This window comes from Leptodactylus fuscus, chromosome 2, assembly GCF_031893055.1.
Source record: "Leptodactylus fuscus isolate aLepFus1 chromosome 2, aLepFus1.hap2, whole genome shotgun sequence".
In the NCBI taxonomy this organism is placed as follows: Eukaryota; Metazoa; Chordata; class Amphibia; order Anura; family Leptodactylidae; genus Leptodactylus; species Leptodactylus fuscus.
Window position 1 is genome coordinate 156,514,944 of NC_134266.1, and position 24,152 is coordinate 156,539,095.

The 24,152-nt window shown below is 40.4% G+C and overlaps 1 protein-coding gene across 5 annotated transcripts in view; it reads left to right on the forward strand.

The window, feature by feature from the left end:
- Positions 1-24,152, forward strand: part of CAMKK1 (calcium/calmodulin dependent protein kinase kinase 1) — a 178,156-nt gene that overhangs the window by 22,313 nt on the left and 131,691 nt on the right. The window contains exon 1 of one of the 5 annotated variants that reach the window (XM_075264893.1): positions 2,808-3,477. The exons of the other annotated variants lie outside the window; for them this stretch is intronic. The gene's annotated coding sequence lies outside the window, so the exon portion shown is untranslated. Of the gene's footprint in view, positions 1-2,807; positions 3,478-24,152 lie in introns of those variants that run through there. 5 annotated transcript variants of the gene reach the window in all.

Consider the following 24,152-nt stretch of genomic DNA (forward strand, 5'->3'; position numbering starts at 1 on the left):
CCTGATGTTATCCTGCGAGTACTTTACCATGACAGGCACTTGATATAATCTGTGTTTTCCTTGTGGAGCTGTATGAAATTTCATATGTTGCAGTTACTGGATGGAGAGTGAGAAAGTGTCTGATAATGAACACGTGGTTTGTACTTCATGTTTATCCTGTTCTCTCCACCATAAGGATTAGCTGCAAACTGTCTATTAAATGTGTGATACAAGCTGTACCTACAAGGCGTTATGAGTAGCTGATAGATGGCGAATAACCATCATAACTAGTAAATATAAAAGGTGATCCTTTAAATAACAAAACATATTACATAGTTGAGATACCTTGTGAATGTATAAGTCTTTTTTACTTAGTATTTGATCAATTTTCTCTGTTGCTAATAATCTTGTCATGGCTGAAACACGTTTCACTTTTCTCTCTCAGGCTGTGGGCATGTACAGTAAGGAGTAGCCTGCTCCCCTCCTCAGGGGGGGAACCTAGGCTCTTAGCTGTCTGAGGTGACCTGTAGAAAGGTGCCACCCTCCGCACCAAATACCCGACTCTGCAATCTTTGGTTCTGTCAATGGGGGACCCAGTTATTAAAATGGTAACCCATGCACATCAAAAAATCCCTTTATGGGCCCCTCACAGTGTTTTACCTTTTACCTTTTTTATTGGCCCCCAAACTGTGTATATTTCCCTTGTTACTGGTCCCACACACAATATATTACCCCCTTTATTATCTCCCAAAGTATATTGTCTTCTTCTTTTTGGCCCCACACAGTATATTATCCCTTATCCCCATCCTCTACCAACCTCTGCCTATGTCACATGCCCCAGGAGTCACCACTAAGGCCTGTGAAGCCACAGACCCAAAGAGAGGTGAGTATTTCTGTTCGTTTTACTCGCCTGCCTTTGGTGCCACACAAGATTGGCTGCTTCCTATTGGATTATTCCAACAGGTAGCAGCCAATGTTTTACTCACCGACCTCTGCTCCTGTTGCGTATTGCCTCTGCTTCTGCCTCCAGGGTGCAGACACTGAAAAACACTGCAGAGGCTGAAATGAACAGGAGTGAGAATCATTGAGTAAAACCCATTTTTAAATGTAAAAGTGCATTACGTTTTAGCCCAGAATTATATGCTCTTTGAAGTGAGTCTAAGCTGTCTGAAAAGTTAGTGACCATTCAAAGTTCTGCTCTGGAACACATCAAAAATATGTTTAAATTCCACCCGGTTAGGTTCCAATATGTGGGATTTTTCTGCCAGAATCTGAACTGTTAACTGGAACTATTGTGTTCCCTTTTGTTGCTGATATGTTTGTAATCACCTTCAGATGGTGCTCTACTGGCACAGTTTTTTTTTTTTTTTTTTCTCTAGCCTCAGCTGTTCCTGAGCAATCAGTGCTGTCAGTTGTGGTGCATGACATGCTAGTTAGGCTCTCTATGGTCAGAAATAGTGATGGGAATTTCGGATCTTTTTATTGATGTGGATCATTGGACCAGCTTACTAAAAATAACCGGCTTTTGTGACTCCCAAATGGCTAATCCCCGTCATTCGCTTCAAAGAGTCGGGATATAGAGGTGGCTCTTTTGTGAACGACCCATCACTAGTCAGAAGGACAGTGTCAGGCATGTGCAGACAAGGGGGCGGTGATTCTGAGCTCTGAGACTGATCGCCTCTGATTGGATCTCTGAATCCTCCCCTCCCCCGACCTGACACTGTCCTCCAGACAGAGCTAAAATATCAGTTCAGGCCCCAAAGCTTGTTGCTCAGGAACAATGAAGACTAGAGAGAAAACTCCAACTGTGCTGGAATAAGTGGAGCAGTAACTATTAACACATGCAGGAACTTGAACTGGTGAAAGGTCCTCTTTGGCTGAAACTTCACTTTACAAATTTCTGTATATTCTTTTTCACCTACTCTTACTTTCTGGTTCAAGTGCGGAATGAAGAATTTAGGACTTGTCCCCTTCCCTGACTTGTCTGTTTTAGTAATTCCTTGTATTTCCCACAATATAATTCAGAAGCATATTTTCCTATGTATGTGCTGCTCCTCTGTTCCCAAAATTCAAAGGCTCTAGTTACACTTCTAGGAATACTGGGAGGTAATCAGAGACCTACATTACCACAGTCAGCTTTAGGGCTCATGCACATGAACATGGGTTCGACTGTATGCAGGTTGTTGTTTCAGCAGCTAGCATATAGACATATAGACTTTTGATAACTCTATTTACACGGCCATTGTCTGTACATCGATCTGAGGAAAAATGTAACAATTCTTATCTGGGGTCAAGTTCACGGATGCCTCAATAGTCTCATGTCTATAGTCTGCCCCTCTTCCCTGTAAGCAACTCTACCAGTTGATCACAGCTAACAGCATTATACTTTTGTATATTTTGTGCTTTGTATGTAAAGTCTCAAATATATAATGGTGCTCTAATAAGAAATAATAACGTATGAGAGATCCATGAGATCGGATTACTTACCCTTGGGTGTGCAGTCAGCTATGTAAATGTACAGGCCCCTATCTTATGAATGTAGCCTTACCGGATTCCTGAATGGCAAGTCTGCCTTATTTTAGGAGTGTTCTTTCCCTATACTCTTTTTGCTGAATAGCTAAGAAGAATTGCTATAGAGGAACCTGGGTGAAAAGCTCTGTGGCCATATTGGTTGTTTATGCTTGTATGAAAACAGAAAACATGACATACAGTTTAATTGAATGTTACCTTTCTGGTAATGGTGTTTTTGGACAGAAATATTCTTCATGTTGATAAAATAGTCTAAATAAACTTCTATAGCAGTGTATTGAACAGAAAGTTTGTTCTGGTTGCTGGGAGCAATGGATGCTTGGAATGCATGATCTTCGCTCAGCCTTGATAAACATGACATGGGCCATTGACTTTTCAACAGGCAGTCACCAGTGTCCTCCCAGCATGAGACTAAATGATAGATTTGGAAGGGGAGAGGGAGATATGATGCCTTACAGTAATACAGAAAGCCTAGCACAAAAAGAATGTCTCCCGAGTCATCCACTAGACAAAATGAAGATAAACTCTTTACTGTACTAAATGTGGCAACAGCTAATCCCGTAGCAGCGGTCACCTAGGTGTGTAGATGAAAGAGGCTTTACCGATATGATTAGTACTGCTGACCATCACACTGTTGTGCTTCTTCATACTTTCAGGAGGAAAGCAGCTGCTTCTAAAGGCTTCCCACTCTTTCCATGCGGAAACAGCACGGAGACAAAGCAGCCCAGTCATAAGCGTATACCATTGTATCTTGGGCTTGTTTGAACAGTTTATTTGCAGCTGGGATTTCAGCATGAAGCACAACTTAACTTGAAAACTAAATGCCTCTTATACGGGCCAGGATAGTATATTTAACTCTAGTTTTACATATTAATCAGTCCGTAATGAGAAAAATACTATATGCCATATAAAGAATCCAGAGGTCTCAATTTGCAGTACAGATGACAGCACGACCTATCTTCATCCAAAGTAAGTGGTACATTTTGCTTTCATGACCATGTTGCAGGTTATAATCCAAAAACACAGCATACATTTCCTGTAATGTTTTATGATCTAATAGTGAAAGGCTCCCAAATTATTGAAATCTATGTTTTAAGAACAAAGCTTAGAAAGAAGTGTCCATTGCGAAGCCTTCAGAGCCCCTCTGGCTTCTCCCTGTCCAGATCACCATGATTTGCAGATTTTTTCCTTTTAGAGCGAAATTAGTCAGACAAGTGGAGTCGTACGAGTTGAACCTTTCAATGCAGTTTTGGATGGTTGTCTCAAAGAGCTTTCACCGACAGATGTGTCCTTTACCTTTCTTCAAGATAATTCAAGATGAGTGGTGTGGAAAAGAAATACAAACCGGTTGAAAACACTTTTTTTTTCAAAGCCGTTCATCTTGCAGTATCTTAAACCTGGAGGAAAGGTAAGGAAGGACACATTTTTGTATATACTGTAGGGAACAGCTACCACAGTGGGGTCGGCAATGACATAGTTCACACAGGCAGCGGGTTTCAACATGTAAAAACAAAATAAAAGCCTAAGCCTACCCGGCTCTAACGAAACAGCAGCATGCCTCACTATCCTAGTGCAGGTCTAAAAATGTGTCCCAAAACGCAGTAGCATATGTCCAGTACAAGGGTGCTCTCTCTCAGGCTGCAAAACTTGTCAGGCCTCCTTTTTACCAGGCTTCCTTCCCCAGTAATGACCATCAGGAAGTCTCATCTGAGAACACCTGGGACTACTAGTGGACTAGGGGTGTGGACTGGAGGGCTCCCACTGCCAACCTGTCCTCCAATCCAGAAAATCCAGCCCATGTAATTTAAACAAGGAGCACTAGCAGACTACGTTCTGTTAAAGCAACATGTATCCTGCAAGATTTCTGCTACTGCGCCTGGCTGAGGAAACCAGGAGAGCTATACCCCCCTTCCATACCTTTACTATACACTTTACCACAATACACATGCAAAATATGTAAAAACATTAATTACTTGCCTGTAATGTAGCAAAAATTACATTGTAGAGTTTCTGCTTTCGACTGCCAAAAAGTTGCAGGATGAAAATAAAAATAGCTTGGCACCAATATGTGTGTCGGTTCTCAAGGACTCCTCCTATGCACATAGATGTCTATATTATATTTAGATCATATACCACTTAAACATTTGTTTGTGAAGTGTAAAGTTACAATCGGCACCTACATAAACTACAAAATCAAATTCATGAATTTAAGCTCATAAAAAACCTCATAAAAGAATGTATACTGTTGCTTTTTGGGTGTTATTTGTATTGGTACGTTACCTTGTGACCCTGGTTTCTTAGCATTATTGATGTTTTGACCTTGTGGAAGTCCAGTCAAGCCTCATATGGCCCTTTTCACATTTTTTTTTTCTTTATATCTGCTGAGTGTAAAGTAGTCGGCAAGCTGATGGTACCATGTTTTGTTTGTTTTTTTCCTCTTTTTAAAAAGAATATTTCCAGCTATTAAAGAGGACCTTTCATCAGATTGGACACAGGCAGTTTTATATATACAGCTGAGGGAGTAGAAATAAAACATAACTTTTATTTTTTAATATATTAAAATTGTGCCCATTATAGCATAAAATATTCCAATAGGGAGATTCACTAACCAGTAAAGAGATTAGGTAGATATAGCTTCTATCTCTTTGATAAAGTGAAACTCTCCCCTTTATCTTTCCAATTGGCAGGAAAAAATAGATAAGTATTCCATTTGTTCAGCAGGACTTGGAGGAGCAAGAGTTAGGGCTAGTTCACACGTGGGCAAAGGGGAGGTTTTTGACAGCGGAATTCGCTTCAAAAACCTCTCCTTTAACATGGTGGTCTATGTAAACCACTAGCTTTTTTTTTCCTCCTAGCGTTTTCCGCCTGAAGAAGCGACATGACCTTTCTTCAGGCGGAAAACGCCTGAAGAATTGCATAGAAGTGAATGGGAGGCGAAAACAGCGCGGTTTTTTTCAAAAAAACCGCGCGGTTTTCGCCTGCAGTTTCTATAGCACATATAGGAAAAAAAACCCTAGCGAAAACCGCTAACGAAAACCGCGTCAAAAACCTCGTCAAAAACCGCGTGGAATGCAAAAAACAGCGTCAAAAAAACTCCCCGAGGTTTTTTACCTCGCACAAATAAGCTAGGCGGTTTTCACGTGTGAACTGACCCTTAATATGCAGCATTAGCTCCCAACAGTACTCAGAGGTCTGACCAGGTAATGATATAGCCAGTATACAATGGATAAGCAGCAGTCCTATCTATCCTCTGGTTCAATTTAAATGTATTGTAAGTCCCTGAACTATTACATGGAGAAAAAACTATTTCCTAATACCCTCTATACGTATTTCACTAGCTGATATTCTAGCTCATCAGGAGGTTTTTCTTGACTTTTAAAGCTTAACCACACCCCCAGTCAACGCCCATGCAGGCATCACGTGATTCCAAAGGATTACACCCACGTAGATGTCATATGACGCTCAGGGGGCGTGGAGGCACTCATTAGTGCTCCTATGGATATATGCAAGTCTAGCTGGAGAACCACAAGTCCCAGCTAGAGAATAAATGTTTTCTATTAGAATCTCTTCAGTGTATTATTAATACTAGGGCATCCATGATACAGAGAGGGCGTAGTAATCATATAGCAACATTGATATTAAAACTGCGGCAATATTAACCTATTGTGAGACAATTAGAGGCTGTAAACATGGAATATCTATAGTAAAACACATAGGGGCTATAAATAAGTCTATAGTGAGTTATGGTGTATATATATATATATATATATATACACACATATATATATATACACACACACACACACACACACACACACACACACACACGAGTTCTCTATTCAGATCTATATTAATTTTATCAAAAACCACAAACCACAACACTATACCCCATTTTAACTATATAAAGCAACTATAATTGATATTCTCATTAAGCCCTAGTGGAGCCAAGGTTTTAAGTCTATATGTCCACTCTGCCTCTTTTTGTAAAATCTTTTTATCCCAATCCCCCCCTCTAGGATTCGCCTGTACTACTTCGATCCCTTGAAAAGACGATGTTTGAAGATTCCCATCATGAACCTCCCACATATGACGGCTGAGGGTACGGTCCTCCCGCCGTCTAATATTGCCGATATGGTCTAGAATGCGCCTGCAGAATTTGCGGCGTGTTTTCCCCACGTAATTCTTAGGACATCCACAGGTGGCCATATACACAAGGCCAGAGGTCTGACAATTAATAAAGCTGCGGATATCGTACAAATTTTTTGTAGTGACACTAGTAAAAACAGAGCCTGCTTTGATAAAGTCACATGCTTTACAATGTCCACAACGGAAGTTCCCCGTTGGGATATGCTTATTAAGCCATGTAGTGTGTATTGTTGGGGACAGATGGCTATGGACCAATCGGTCCTGGAGGTTTCTACCCCTGCGATATGTTATAGAGGGGGATGGTGTTAATAACGCATTAATATCTGGATCCAACCTCAACACATTCCAGTGTTTAGCGATGATTGATCTTATTCTAGAATTTTGATTGTCGAATGTACCAATGATTCGTAATTGATTCTCTCCTGTGGCTTTTGGACGAGGATTAAGTAAAGCTGTACGATTTTGTATGGATGCGTGTCTAAAGGCTTCCTGCAACACTTCAGATGGATAACCACGATCCACAAAAGGATTAGTCAAGTCGTCGCAAGCCTTACGGAAGTTTGAATATGATGAGCAATTTCGTCTCATGCGAAGGTACTGTCCCCTAGGTATCCCTTTACGGAGGGGAAGGGGATGAAAACTGTTCCAGGATAATAAGCTATTTGTTGCTGTTTCCTTCCTGAAAATTTTTGTGGAAATATGTCCCTGTTCATCTATCATGATAGATAAGTCAAGAAAAGTGAGTTCCCTTTTACTAATATTAGCTGTAAATTTCAAGTTTATACTGTTCTTATTTAACAACTCCACAAATTTATACAACTCTTGTTCCGTTCCAGTCCAAAACAACAGTACATCATCCATATACCTAATCCAGTCATGGATCTGAGATGTCCAAATTTCATTTTCCTCAACAAAGACGAGCCGCTCCTCCCACCAGCCGAGATACAAGTTGGCGAAATTTGGCGCAGCGGGACTGCCCATCGCAGTTCCAACCGACTGGTGGAAGAAGCGGCCGTCAAAAACGAAATAATTATGGTCCATAGCCATCTGTCCCCAACAATACACACTACATGGCTTAATAAGCATATCCCAACGGGGAACTTCCGTTGTGGACATTGTAAAGCATGTGACTTTATCAAAGCAGGCTCTGTTTTTACTAGTGTCACTACAAAAAATTCGTACGATATCCGCAGCTTTATTAATTGTCAGACCTCTGGCCTTGTGTATATGGCCACCTGTGGATGTCCTAAGAATTACGTGGGGAAAACACGCCGCAAATTTTGCAGGCGCATTCTAGACCATATCGGCAATATTAGACGGCGGGAGGACCGTACCCTCAGCCGTCATATGTGGGAGGTTCATGATGGGAATCTTCAAACATCGTCTTTTCAAGGGATCGAAGTAGTACAGGCGAATCCTAGAGGGGGGGATTGGGATAAAAAGATTTTACAAAAAGAGGCAGAGTGGACATATAGACTTAAAACCTTGGCTCCACTAGGGCTTAATGAGAATATCTATTATAGTTGCTTTATATAGTTAAAATGGGGTATAGTGTTGTGGTTTGTGGTTTTTGATAAAATTAATATAGATCTGAATAGAGAACTCGTGTGTGTGTGTGTGTGTGTGTGTGTGTATATGTATATATATATATATATATATATATATATATATATATATATATATGTGTATAATATATATATACCATAACTCACTATAGACTTATTTATAGCCCCTATGTGTTTTACTATAGATATTCCATGTTTACAGCCTCTAATTGTCTCACAATAGGTTAATATTGCCGCAGTTTTAATATCAATGTTGCTATATGATTACTACGCCCTCTCTGTATCATGGATGCCCTAGTATTAATAATACACTGAAGAGATTCTAATAGAAAACATTTATTCTCTAGCTGGGACTTGTGGTTCTCCAGCTAGACTTGCATATATCCATAGGAGCACTAATGAGTGCCTCCACGCCCCCTGAGCGTCATATGACATCTACGTGGGTGTAATCCTTTGGAATCACGTGATGCCTGCATGGGCGTTGACTGGGGGTGTGGTTAAGCTTTAAAAGGCTTGACTGCCGGCGCGCTCGCTGGCAGTCTAACCTAATACCACGTCCTACCACCAAGGACGTGGGAAGTGCAGTTTTCACTGCAGCTTTCATCTTTCCTTAGAAAAACCTCCTGATGAGCTAGAATATCAGCTAGTGAAATACGTATAGAGGGTATTAGGAAATAGTTTTTTCTCCATGTAATAGTTCAGGGACTTACAATACATTTAAATTGAACCAGAGGATAGATAGGACTGCTGCTTATCCATTGTATACTGGCTATATCATTACCTGGTCAGACCTCTGAGTACTGTTGGGAGCTAATGCTGCATATTAACTCTTGCTCCTCCAAGTCCTGCTGAACAAATGGAATGCTTATCTATTTTTTCCTGCCAATTGGAAAGATAAAGGGGAGAGTTTCACTTTATCAAAGAGATAGAAGCTATATCTACCTAATCTCTTTACTGGTTAGTGAATCTCCCTATTGGAATATTTTATGCTATAATGGGCACAATTTTAATATATTAAAAAATAAAAGTTATGTTTTATTTCTACTCCCTCAGTTGTATATACAAATTATTTTGAGTAGAATACCCGTCAGTGAATTGACAGGCAGTTTTATATACTGCTGGAAAGCCAACAATGCGCTGAATTCAGCGCACTATCGGCTTTCCCGATCTGTGCCCTGGGTAAAGCGCTATCGGTCCCGGTACCATAGCGCTTTACAGTCAGAAGGGCGTTTCTGACACACTGTCGGGAACATCCTTCTGCCCAGCAGTGCCTATCACGCTGTAGCGTGTGAGCAGGGAGGAACGCCCCCTCCCTCTGATCACAGTGCTCGTCCATAGACGAGTATAATCAGGAGGGGAGGAGGCGTTCCTCCCCGCTCACACTGTGCAGCACGATAGGCGCTGCTGGGCAGAAGGACATTCCTGACAGAGTGTCAGAAACGCCCTTCTGACTGTAAAGCATTACGGTACCGGGACCAATAGCGCTTTACCCGGGGCAAAGATCGGGAAGGCCAATAGTGCGATGAATTTAGCGCACTGTCGGCTTGCCAGCAGTATATGGAACTGCCTGTGCCCAATCTGATGAAAGGTCCTCTTTAATAAACTTTACTTTTTATGAGTCAAAGAAAAGACAACCTCTATGGCAGACACAAAGTAACACATACATCTGTCAGTTCATAGCTCCATTCAATATCTAGAACTATTAGGTAGATCTCAGAGACCAAATTCAGAATCTATCCACATTAGTAAAATAGCAATTTGTCTTGACCTGTGTCTGTATTATTTTAGAATATAATATAATGGTTTTTACTATCTGGTCAGTGGTTCCCAAACTTTCTGATGGTAGCGAATTTTGCCAGGGACCCTCCACTACTTAGCCGCATTTGAAAAGTAAATGTCCCTAATTGTATTTTACCTCCTATTCTGCCTTGTATTCTATTCTGACATTAGGAATTTTGGGGCCCCATACTGGCAAAATTATGTCCTGTGGTCCCCAGTGCTGTCCACACTGTACTGCAGATTGGCCCCACACAGTATAATGCCACACAGTGCCTCTGCGAATTATTGTACTTTGGGGTCTTCTCAGTATAAAAGCTGAGGCCCAGAGGAGGTGAGGAAAAAAAACACTTCTACTCACCTCTCCTCATCATTTGAATCAGTCGTGTCATGGATCCAGTAGAAGGTGCTGCCTCTGCCCTGTGAGTGTTAGCTGTGTGGCAGCCCATCATGGCTAACATACTCTGAGCCTCAGCATTTTCAGGTGTTGCATTGGTTAAGTAGAGGTAAACTATGCCTCTCCTATATGCAACTCTAACTGGTTTGATGTGGATCCAGCAGGCGGTGCTTGATACAAACAGCCACAGAAGGATGCCCAGGAGAGGACTGTATAACTGTTTATTTTTACTCACCTCTCCTGGGACCACAGTCTGCTGAAGACTGTCAGTTCTCCGCTACCAATAAAGCTGCTAACCATTATCAGCAGCCATTTTGGGTCTGTAGCATAACACCTCGTAACTACTACTGATGGGTCACAATCCCCCAGGAGGATCACAACCCTCCATTTGGGAACCAATGATTTCGGTTATTGCTTCACAAACATTTATAGTTGACAATATAGTCATTATAGTTTCCTGTAGGACTGAAAAGCTGTAAACTGTAGCATTGGACCCTTTTTATTTTTTATGTTCCTGGAGGTCTACAATGTGTCAGGATAATCGGGCAGATACAGCTAAAGGCTGGAAAAAACCCGCAATATTCAATAATTCCTATACATGCCTACAGAAATAAAGGCTACTTGCGATAACAAAGAAGATAAGCTCTCCTTCAGCAACAGACTGCTATGTTTGGGCACTGTAATAACCCATAATGTTTCCTGAAAGGGAATGGGCAAGAAATATGGTTAAGGGAATTTTCCCATTTTAAGTGCCTATCAATACTTTTTGGATTTCTTAGAGGTAAAGAGCCCTTTGCATTCTGTACTCCAAGTTTTTATGTTTAACACTACTATACAGAAGCAATTTCTCAAGCAAAAATGTGAACATTATGTCCTAAATAATTAATCTGCCATTCAGAAACTTTATTCAGGTACTTGTATGTGTGAAAATAATTTGACAAAACACATAATACAAAACTAATATTCACAGACATGCTGCAATGTCATAAAGGTCTAAATTTAGCATTACTAACTGTGGTATGTGAATAATATATTTAATGTAGCAATTCCTATGTAACCATGCAGTTATAGCAATTAGACTAATTACTATGATCGGATATTCAAATTGAAAGGTTATGAGTGTTTATGTTGTTAAAGTACAAGGCACAATGTATTTTTTATATGTATGCGGTATTGTATGAATGATACTAAATTACACATGGTGTTACAGGGGTTGTGCGATAGGTTTTGCAGGCGAACGTAATTACAGTAAATAGATCAAGGTACAAAAGAACTTGGTAAAAACACAAACAATTTAACAATCCGTTTACTATGGATAATTTACAGTTCTGTAATAAACCTGAACACTTTGACCATGACAAGGATCTCTGTGATACTTTGCGACATCTGAAATAGTTTCCCACAGTTCGGCAACACAAAGAAGACTCCTTTTTAATCTTCACCTAAACAAAATTTGCCATGGTGGAAGCAGTAGATGATTAAAGTTTCCATACACTTTTGATCACCTTTTTTATGCAATTTTTCATGCTAAAACTATGTGTGGATCATTACAGAAGAGAAAGTAATAATGACAGGATATTACTTTTAGGGCTAGTTCACATGGGGTTCCGTGTGAACACTTTCCGTCGCGGCTTTCTGCTCCGGATTAGGTCCAAATATCCGGAGGAGGGTGTCGCGAGGCGGACGCCGCGGCTGAATCAGCCGTGGAATCTGCCTGAAGAAAGGGCAGCTCGCTTCTTTTTTCGGTGAGCGGGAACAAACCTTTCAGGAGGGCCCACGTACTGAGTTGTAACCAAAAAGGACCGTGGAAAAGGCCGTGGCGGAAATGCAATAAGATCCAGGCTGAAGAGATTTGTTGGCAATTTTGCATGGGTTTTTTTCTGCTATTAGAAGAGTGTAAAATATTAGGGAAAAATTCTCAATCGCAGTGTCCCAGGACCTCACCAGCCCTTCATAAACAGTTGTGATCTTTGAAAATAGCTGAGCAGGCTGCCCCAGTAACGCCTTCACATTATGTAGTTGTTTTTTTTTATGCCAGCCTACACAAATAAGTACAGTATATTTTGTAAGAGAGGCCACCAATATGTGCCTCTTGTGTCTACTGATAAAGCAAGCCTGTATTAGCGCTCTACTGACAAAGTGTAGGCCTTCATAAAGTGCGCCTGTAATCTGCTAACATTGTCAGCTGAGAAGCAGTTATGAGTCTGCATTTCTCATCCGTCCTTCTGGGTTACCAGACGATCACATTCTTAACATAATGATATTACATCACAAATGGTTAGGCAATGTTATTACAGAATCAGTAAAGCAATACAACACACAAGTTTCAATTTAAAGGGATTCTACCATTAAAACCTCTTTTTTTTTTTTTTGTGTGGATAAGACGTCGGAATAGCCTTTAGAAAGGCTATTCGTCTCTTACCTTTAGATGTGATCTCCGCCGCGCTGTTCCTTAGAAATACAGTTTTTTACCGGTGTGTAAATTAGTTCTCTGGCAGCGATGGGGGTGGGCCCCAGCGCTGAGAATGCAATGGGGGCGTTCCCACTGCTGCTCGAGAACACGATCCTGCGACGCCTCTATCTTCAGCTGGATCCTCCCCTTCGTCGTCTTCCTTTGCGTCACCTCCGACGCCTGCGCAGTTGGCTCTGCCAGTGAGACACCAGCAGAGCCGAGTGTGAATGCCGGCCGGCGACCATTTTTGGGAGGCCGCTCCTGCATTTAACTACAAGAGCGGCCTCCCAAAAATGGCCGCCGGCAGGCATGCACAGTTGGCTCTACTAGTGTCTCACTGGCAGAGCCAACTGCGCAGGTGTCGGAGGTGACGCAAGATGAAGACGACAGAGAAGGGGAGGATCCAGCCGAAGATAGAGGCGTCGCAGGATAGTGTTCTCGAGCAGCAGTGGGGACGCCCCCATCGCATTTTCAGCACTGGGGCCGCCCCCATTGCTGCTAGAGAACTAATTTACATACCTTTTAAGAAGCATATATAGTAAATAGAAAAAAAAAAGTAGCTGGAATACAGGTTTTGACATAAAAAAAAAATTAACAAGTATTTTTTGCCATACCAGTAGCACTATTGAATGGACATAATGGGGGAAACTTATCAAACACTGTACTCCACATTTCTAACTAAAAATTGACACAAACTTGCTCCAGTCAGTGAGTGGTGTAAAAAGTGGAGTAACATTTCAGGACAGAAATGTGTCAGAGATACATTTACTATATCAAACATTGCATGACATTTCATAAATTTGGTGCAAACTCTGCTAATGATAAATTTTCCCCAATGAGATTTGCGATTTGTAACTGTCTTAGAGCCTAATGAGGACACAAAGGATCTATATACTTAGACTGAACGAACTTACTGTATGTGGGAGAATAGCTCAGTAGCATCAGCAATGCGGACACAAAGTCTGGTAAAAACAGGTTTTTAACCTGTTCCGTTTATTAGTCACAAAATAACAAAAACCCAGCTCGTCTGAGCACTCACTAAATAAAATAAGTCCTAACTATAAGTATGGCTAGCTCCAGCCACAAAAAAAAAAATCACATGGATCTCACCAGACTCTGACACTCCAGGACAGACCCAAGCACCTCCTCTCACTGGCAGAGTCTGCCCAGAAGTGCAGTTTCTGCAGCCTTTTATGGCCCATTTACGAGCCTAGGACCCACACCTGGGCTAAGGCCTACTGAATATGCCATTGGACCACAGATAGGTGAGGAACCTGGGTGAAATATGCCGACCCCTCGGCACCCAGTCTCACTTTCTCAAACATATCACAACTATCTCAGTGTTAATTCAAAGGTCATAGTATTTCTAAAAAATTTAAAAAAAAAGAAAACTTCATTCTTCCCTCCTTCAAAACGCAAAAATGTCAAAGCAATTGGGAATCCTATATGCACACTTGATTGAATTTGTTACTCAATTTATGGCATTTAGTAAGCTTTTGAAAGCCTGTGTTTGGATGATAAAAGCATACCCACATTCTTATGCCATCTGGTCCTCCTGAGATCCATCTGGACTCATTAAGAATAAGGCAAAAAGACAATATGTGCTACAATATGTGATAGGATGACATCACACTGAAAATAGATGCTCAGGAACAGTATACCAACGATCGTACATTCAGTGCATAAAGCAAACACAAATCTCCAGAGAAAAATAGATTACATTATCAGAACTAGAAAAGTCATTCATCATATAAAACAATATTTGAAATAAATATTTTACATTCAGAAGTTAAAATCCAGTAAATGACTTTATCTTTGACATGAAGCTGCATTCAATGAATATCATAGGAACAAGGCTAAAATGACCTAAATGTAAGTTATGTCCACATTTGTGTTGAAGGCCCTATTAGGAACCTCCTTTTAACATTTGCAGACAGTACTGTTACCATAACAGATAATAAACATTAGTTATAGGGAATCTGTTACTGTTTTATTTACCATATCTGTTTAGGCATCTGTTTAAATAGCTAGAAAGTATTTTAGTATACAATGCTTGAACTGTACAGTATGTACGGTTTCCCTCTCCTTATCTTTTTCTTAGAACCTCTGATGAGGCCTACCTTTGTAGGAAGAAACATGTTTGGATAGTATAGGGAATATTAGGGTGCATTTAGGGCACAGTCTGTGCTACTGCCCTTGTTAGGGCGGGAATTATTGATCTGGGGCTAATAAGGCAAGGTTCAGGGTAAACTGGGATTTGTCTACTTGTCCCACAAGGTATACTTCATTGGTGGTGGTTTTCATTTAATGAATAGGAACCACAGAAGGAAGGGCCGCAAAATAGGACAGGAATGGGACCTGATCTATATTTTGCGGCCCAGACTGTCAGCCTGCCACGGGACCATGAAATTCCTGTCCATGTGTACGGGCCGATAGAAAAGAATGGGTTAGTGTGCTATCCGTGAAATACATGGATAGCACACTGAACACGGCCTCGGTATCCTGCAACCAGTCCTAGACACAGTTTCGTACACAAATATTTCAACCAAAAGGGATTGTACATTGCATATTATGGCTGCTTACTTCCAGAATAAGTGCCATACCTTTATCTGAATAGTCTAGTATTGTAGTTCATCTTTACTGAAGTGGATCGGGTTGCACTACAATATCGCACACAGCCACGTGTGGCAGTTTGTGGATATAACCCTTGCTTTTATCTAATCCTGGACAACAACTTAAACAGACTGGCAGCCGTTGCAGGCCAATGAATGGTATCAGTATGTAAAGACAAAAGTAGCAGCCTATTTCTAAGCCAACGGTTAAAGTACATATTTACACAGAAATAATGATGGTAAAGCCTGAATATTAGCCAGATGGAGAGAGAATCACTATGACTGTTAGAGAACCACTGAAACCTTTTTAGAAACACCTAGCATATAATGACACATTATACATTTTTCAAAACTGAAGGACAGTCAGCGTTCATTTTTCTTTTTGTCCCCCACTATCTTTTTTTTTTCCTTTCTCTGATTATGGATGGCTATCCCACTGTGTTCTAAAGAAGTTTGGAAGCAAATAATTGGAAGCTGTGCGGTAACATCAGTGTCTACATTGTGCAAGCAGTAGGCATTATTACTTCCTTGACCACATTAGATCCGTACACCACACTTAGATGAGTTTGGACGACATTATTGAGCACTGTAAATGCTTTAAAACCACAGGCGCATTAGTAGGAGCACAGGGAGCTTTTATTCATGTGATCGGAAATGCACTCATCCCTTGTGCATGGAAAGGAAGCAATTTATTTTAATATCTCAATAGTATCATAAGAAAATCATTTCTCTGTGCATTTATGTAGACCATATTATATAAGCTGTCCTTATAAGTATATAGCTATAGCATATACTTCACTGACTGCTTGAATTTTCAACACACAATTTATAAAACTTCACTGACTAAAGTGAAAAAATATATACAATGTAACTATTAAATTTAATTAAAATTAATGGCACACACAAAGAATACACAGGTGTAAAATTTTTCCTCTTGGTATACGTGTGTGTGTGTGTGTGTGTGTGTGTGTGTGTGTGTGTATTCTCAAAAAAAAAAAAAAAAAAAGCATGGTTTTAAAATGCACCAAAAATGCCCCGACATTGTGTCGTAAAATTCGGCTCAAAGTAAACCAACTCAGCAGTGGCATGAACGTAGATTAGACGGTCTAAAGATATACCAGCTTTATTATCCAGCATCAGTCACTGTGATAAATCTGGTGTATTTTCAGATTGTCTAAGTTTGCACGAACTGAGCCAATACCTGTAATATCTGCAACTTTAGGGCCCGTTCACATGGATTGAAGTCAATGGGAGTCTTATTTTTACACGTGTGTTTTGCCAAAGTACACACGCGTTTACTCCGTGTGAACGGGCCCTTAAATCCAGGACACTTTTAAACCAATGGTCTTGTTGAGTTTGTACATGGGTCAGTGTCTTGACTATACATTAAACTTCATCAATGTTTTTCAACGTGCTTCACCTAAGTATTAGGGCTCGTTCACACGGGGGCAAGAGGGGGCGGATTATGGCACTGAATCCACGTCAGAATCCACCCCCTCAATGGAGGTCTATGTAGACCGCTAGCTTACTTTTTTCCGTGAGCGGTATGTTCCCGCTCATAGAAAAAAGAAGTGAGCTGCCCTTTCATCAGGCGGATTTCGCGGCTGATTCAGCCGCGGTGTCCGCCTCACGGCAGCACCCTCTGGGCTAGGCCCATTCATTTGGACCTACTCTGAAGCAGGAAGCCGCGACAGTCATGGCAGGCGCATTCTCTTGATGAGCTTCAAGAGGTAGTCACCTGAAATGGTCTTCCAACAGTCTTGAAGGAGTTCCCAGAGATGTTTAGCACTTGTTGGCCCTTTTGCCTTCACTCTGCGGTCCAGCTCACCCAAAACCATCTCGATTGGGTTCAGGTCTGGTGACTGTGGAGGCCAGGTCATCTGGTATAGCACCCCATCACTCTCCTTCTTGGTCAAATAGCCCTTACACAGCCTGGAGGTGTGTTTGGGGTCATTGTCCTATTGAAAAATAAATGATGGTCCAACTAAACGCAAACTGGATGGAATAGCATGCCGCTGCAAGATGCTGAGGTAGCCATGCTGGTTCAGTATACCTTCAATTTTGAATAAATCCCCAACAGTGTCACCAGCAAAGCACCCCCACACCATCACACCTCCTCCTTTATGCTTCACGGTGGAAACCAGGCATGTAGAGTCCATCCATTCACCTTTTCTGTGCCACACAAAGACATGGTGGTTGGAACCAAAGATCTCAAATTTGAACTCCTCAAACCAAAGCACAGATTTCCACTGGTCTAATGTCCATTCCTTGTGTTCTTTAGCCCAAACAAGTCTCTTCTGCTTGTTGCCTGTCCTTAGCAGTGGTTTTCTAGCAACTATTTTACCATGAAGGCCTGCTGCACAAAGTCTCCTCTTAACTGTTGTTGTTGAGATGTGTCTGCTGCTAGAACTCTGTGTGGCATTGACCTGATCTCTAATCTGAGCTGCTGTTAACCTGCGATTTCTGAGGCTGATGACTCGGATGAATTTATCCTCTGCAGCAGAGGTGACTCTTGGTCTTCCTTTCCTGGGGCGGTCCTCATGTGAGCCAGTTTCTTTGTAGCGCTTGATGGTTTTTGCAACTGCACTTGGGGACACTTTCAAAGTTTTCCCAATTTTTCGGAATGACTGACCTTCATTTCTTAAAGTAATGATGGCCTCTCGTTTTTCTTTACTTAGCTGCTTTTTTTCTTGCCATAATACAAATTCTAACAGTCTATTCAGTAGGATTATCAGCTGTGTATCCACCTGACTTCTGCACAACACAACTGATAGTCCCAACCCCATTTATAAGGCAAGAAATCCCACTCATTAAACCTGACAGGACACACCTGTGAAGTGAAAACCATTTCCAGTGACTACCTCTTGAAGCTCATCAAAAGAACGCCAAGAGTGTGCTAAGCAGTAATCAAAGCAAAAGGTGGCTACTTTGAAGAACCTAGAATATAAGACATATATTTTCAGTTGTTTCACACTTTTTTTAAGTATATAACTCTACATGTGTTAATTCTTAGTTTTGATGCCTTCAGTGTGAATCTACAATTTTCATAGTCATGAAAATACAGAAAACTCTTTGAATGAGAAAATGTATCCAAACTTTTGGTCTGTACTGTGTATGTATGTATGTATGTATGTATGTGTGTGTGTGTGTGTGTGTGTGTATGTGTATATATATATATATATATATATATATATTATGAGGGGGGACCCAAAAGTTTTCCAGCAGTTTTTGTAGTACGCGACTCTGCAGCTAGTTGTTTGTTCAACCACACCTTCTCAGTCAGTGTGCTAAGCGGCATTGATGCGGAAGGTTTCGTCTACCCGCAGTGAATTTTCTTGCAAGAGCTGTTTTTGTCCAGCCGTCGCTTGTCAAGTGAAGTCCAATGTGAAGACAATGGTCATTTGTTTTTTCGATGCAAAAGGGATTGTGCACTCGGAATTCGTTCCAAAAGCTCAGACCATCAACCAGGTTTTCTACTTGGGGTTCTCAAGAGGTTGTACAACAGTGTGTGGCGAATAAGGCCCGAAATGTGGCAGTCTGGTGATTTGGTTTTTCCACCACGACTGTCTCAGCCCACATCGCCATCTCGGTGACCACTTTCATGGCAAGAAACGGCCCACCCACCCTATTCACCCAATATGGCTCCCAGTGACTTTTTTTTTATTCCCACGAATGAAGAGGAACCTCAAGGGGAAGCGTGTCGCCGACGTGGAGGAGGTGAAGAGAAAAACAACGGAGGCGCTTGCACTCCTCAAAGTAGATGAGTTTAAAAAATGGCAGACGAGATTTGACAAGTGTATTGCCGCTAAAGGAGAGTACGTTGAAGGAGATTGAAGGAATTTTGTACAAAAAAATAAATAAATACACGCTTCAAAAAAAACTTTTCTGGAAACTTTTGGGTCCCCCGTGTGTGTGTGTGTGTGTGTGTGTGTGTGTGTATGTATGTATAATATATAAGTGTGTGTATATAATATATATATATATATATATATATATATATATATATATATATATATATATATTTGACCCATGTCTGGCTTTTGGCGGTATCTGACCTCTATACTGTTTGTGATGTGGATACAGTAGAGTGTCTACGGCCTTGCTGTTCTATGCTAATCAGTGTTGGGCATGAAACAGTTGCTAAGCCTGGATCAAAACTGGATGGTCCAGTGCAACAGGCAGTGATAACTAGTACAACTTGTAGGCGTTTCATCTACATTGTGTAATCAATGCATGTAGCCTATAGTGTCTTTTTCATATGGATACGCTACAGTGCTATGAGTTTCTAACACAATTATTGGTGATCAGCATCCACTTTCCTAACACCAAAAAAAACTATAGGGAAAAAAAGGCAAAATGGACATAATTTGACACACAACTCCAAAAATGGACCAGACAAAATTGTAGGCACTTTTTACAAAATTGGGCATAAATAACTTTGATTCAAGCATGAAATGCTTGTGTGGCACGTAACAGATGTGAGCAATATAAAAGTAAGCAAAATCAGATAAAAAGGAGAAAAGTTGACTCAGTCTTAATATAGGGTGCTTTTCAAATATAAGAGACCTGGAGCAGTTTGCAATTGAAGAGGGGTCCAAAATTCCATTTGGAAGGTGTAATAAGCTTGTTGACAGTTATAGGACGTGATTGATTTCAGTTATTTTTTTCAAAAGGGTGGCAGCCAAATACTAAATACTAAGTTGAGGGTGTTAGCAATTTTGTCTGGCCCATTTTTGGAGTTTTGCGTGAAATTATATCTTTTTTTTTTTTTTTTTTGTGGTGTTCCAATACATACAAAGAGAATAAACATATGTATAGCAAAAAGTATATAATTGTAATAATTTTCTGGGAGAAATATTTAATTTTCTGCAAAACTTTCAGGGGTGCCAACACTTATGGCTATGATTATATATATTTTCCACCTTAGTAAGGTTTGATAGTCTACATTCCGAAAAAGCACTATATTATAAATAGCTTAGAAATGTTTGAGTATGACGTTACATTGATATATATTTCCTTACAGAACTGACTTGATCATTGCTGCTTACTTTGTGAACCAGAAATTGACCAGTGACAGGATTGCGAGCTTTTCAATAACTTTTAATAATTTCCTAGTGCGCAGTCTTTTTCGAGGAATGTGAAGAGAACAGAAAACAAGTTAAATTGAGTCTTCATGGTACTATAACTTCCTTATCTTATTTTCTTAGAAACAACAGACACCAAAAAGAGTAGTGTGAATACCCCCCTATTTGTCAGAAAATGTTAAGAGATCCATCAAAAACCTGCCCTTACAATTAGTTTTTCATTCTAAGAGATGCCACATTTTTCCCCTCTTCAAGTTTAGAGGTCAATTTTGTTATATGTAAAGGCCATTTTAGTATGCCAACCAATTATGTAATATACTGTTCCTAGGAAGAGTACAGAGCTAATCTAATTTAACTGCTGCAAAATAAAAGGAGTTGTGGTTCCCCTACAGGCAATATACTGTACTATAGATGAAGGTCTATCTACCCATTGTAGCAGGAGATAATGCCATTCCTAGATGTATTGGTATATGTAGACGGACAGAATAGACATTTTCTTAATTTGTTTACTGAATAAATAATACAGAACTGTTATTTTATTCAAATCTATTGTCATTTGCAAATCTATTATTGTATAGTTTTTTTTCTAGATTGCATGTAATATGTGACAAATGACAGTAAAGGTTTTGAGTCTTCCAAAGGTTGTTCTGGAAATGTGCTCTGCAGTGAAAATCCTTTTTATAAGCTGACATCTTGCGTTTATCCCCTGACATGTGTTATCTTGGGTCCCAGCATTCACTCAAGCTTGTAGTATTGTAAGTGCCCTTTAAGTCAGCCAATGTTCCTGTGGAATATTCCCTTAATTGGGTGAAGCTGTCATAGTGAAATATTGTAAGTCATGACCAAGAGGGAAATAGATAATACAGATTTTCCATCATTTATTAATACATTTTATTCTGTAGTACAGTGCTGAAGTGTGAGTCTAGATAGACGTTTCCACTGACTCTGTATTGCTGCAGTGAGTGTATTATTTATTAACTTTATTACCAGTAAGAACGGTTTATTATGTTCCCTTTTTTCAAACCACTTCTATTTTTCTTTGTCTACAAGCTGATAAATAGACTTAAGGTAATGATTTGCTAGTATGATCTTGAAAAAGGGCCCACCATATTCTCCTTGCAACCCTACAGGATGGTAGCCCTAACTGCTCATCATTTCCAGCTGCATATATTGTGTATTTACTAAATGTTTTTTTAGTTATCGACTAAATGTTTCTATCTACTGATCAATGAAGCTTATTAAATTCTTTTTCTACTGAGTGACTTGGTGACACTTGGGCCAAATAGTAGTTGATGTCAAATATATTTTGCCCCTTAACTCAGTATAACACTACATAAGCACAAAAGGAAAACTGATATGATACAAAAATATGAGACGCTCTCCTGGAAATAATTTAATCATAGAAATCTTTATTCGCACTGAAAACCAATTGTTTCATCAATCAAATTAAGCTCAAGAAAATATCCATGATGATTTATATTACAGCAGCCAAAAACCGTGATTAAAGTGGTTGTCCATGATAACCACTTTCTTTATATAAGGCTGGGGAAGGTAAAAAAAAAAATAAATAAAAAAAATCCATACTCACCTGTCCCGTGTCCTTACCTTAGGCCGCTGATTGACCTCAGCGGTCATGTGCGGCAAAGACTTCTGCCAGAAGAGAACTCCTGAGCAGTAGGACTGGACACTGAAGCATCGGGAAGATTTCAGTGATCAACATTTAACATTGATGGCTTTTGCATCTGTTAAGTGGATGTAAAAAAGACTTGATCTGAATGGAGCTTCACATCAGTTTGTAAGCTGTTCGGTTGCTTTAGTGTGCCTGCGGGCAAACCTCCCTGTAAGCACAGTGAAGCAAAAGAGACTTCTTACAAGAAGATGAACATTTGTATATGAGATTCGATTCTTCAAGCCTGAAGCGAGAGCAGGAGCAGAAAATGTTATTGTTTTGCATTATATTATTTGATTTGTCTATGTACAGTATGTATGAATGCCCCCTTGATTTGTTGTGGAGATGTACATTGAATGATATAGGAAATGTTTAGATGAGCAGGCCTTATAACAATTCTCCAGACTACAGCCTACATTTCTTTACCACTGATTGCTTGTGTGAATGTATTCTTACAGGGTCACAATTAGGTTTTCTTTTCCAACTAGCAAGGCCACTTGCTGAACTATTGGAGATGCTATCCAATCTGAAAATTACAAAGCTGCTCAGAAGGGTATCATGCAGCTCCTGAGCCCTGACGATAAATCTGTACCAAACCCCCAACTATCATGTATTGTTTATAGAATGGATCTCTTCATAAAGGCACCTTATAGGTCTCCTTAGGCTACAGGGCTCGTGTTTGCATCCTCTGCACCCTCTCAAGTTACACCCCTGGAGCTGATCATGCATGTAAATGGGTTGTTGAGCCCTACAGCTATCAAAATTATATGGCTAGCCTTACCTTTAAAGGGATCCTATCACTCAATCACAATTTTTTCTCATTAACACATCGGAATAGCCTTAAGAAATGCTATTCTTCTCCTACCTTTCGTTGTCTTCTCCGTGCCGCCGTTTGCTTGAAAATCCGTTTTTGTCAGTGTGTAAATGAGTTCTCTAACAGTACTGGGGGTGGGCCCCAGTACTCAAACAGCTCTGGGGGCGTCCCCAATTCTGCCAGAGAACTCTCCAGGGCCGCCTCCATCTTCTTCTGGAACGAGGTCTTCACCGCATCTTCTTCCGGCGGTGGCTTGTAACTTCTAGGGCAAGCCAACTGCACATGCTTGCCGGCCACGAGAAAATGGCCATTTTCAATACTGTGTAAGCGGCCATTTTTCTTGTGGCTGCGGGCATGAGCAGTCAGCTTTGCCCGAGGCCTAGAAGTTACAAGCCACCGCCGGAAGAAAACTCGGTGGAGACCTCGTTCCAGAAGAAGATGAAGGTGGCGCTGGAGAGTTCTCTGGCAGCATTGGGCCCATCCCCAGTGCTGCGAGAGAACTCATTTACATACTGACAAAAACCGGATTTTCAAGCAAACGGTTGCGCGAAGAAGACAACGAAAGGTAGGAGACGAGTAGCCTGCCTTAAGGCTATTCCGACGTGTTAATGAGAAAAAATTGTGATTGAATGATAGGATCCCTTTAACATCTCCTGCCATATTTAGGGAAGGTTGATTTGGCTCCCAACTTCACCCATCACTCTAGTTATAAAATTTATTATTATTATTTTTTTTTTAAAGTTTATTGGCAGTTTGCGTTTGTAATCTGTACTTGTAATAGATTAAAAAATATAGAAATACAGAAAGACCTTTTTTTTTTTTTTTTTTTGCTAAAAGAATCAGTGAGCAGTTGTCAGATGATGGATATATCTGATGTATTCTTCCCTCTGCTGCCATCCAGCCATGATTAACTATAGCGAAGAAACTGTCAGAATGGCTGTTATTGGGAGAACGAGGTTTGCACAGAATATATTACTCTTCCTTCTGGCAGCAGGTCACCAAACTGCCAAAAACTTCTCCAAACCTACAGAAGTATCATGCGTTACAAATTGATGAAATAATCACTGTACATGGTACAATAGTACTATGTAACACAGTGGTGACAGTTGAATATGCTTAGGGGAGGTGG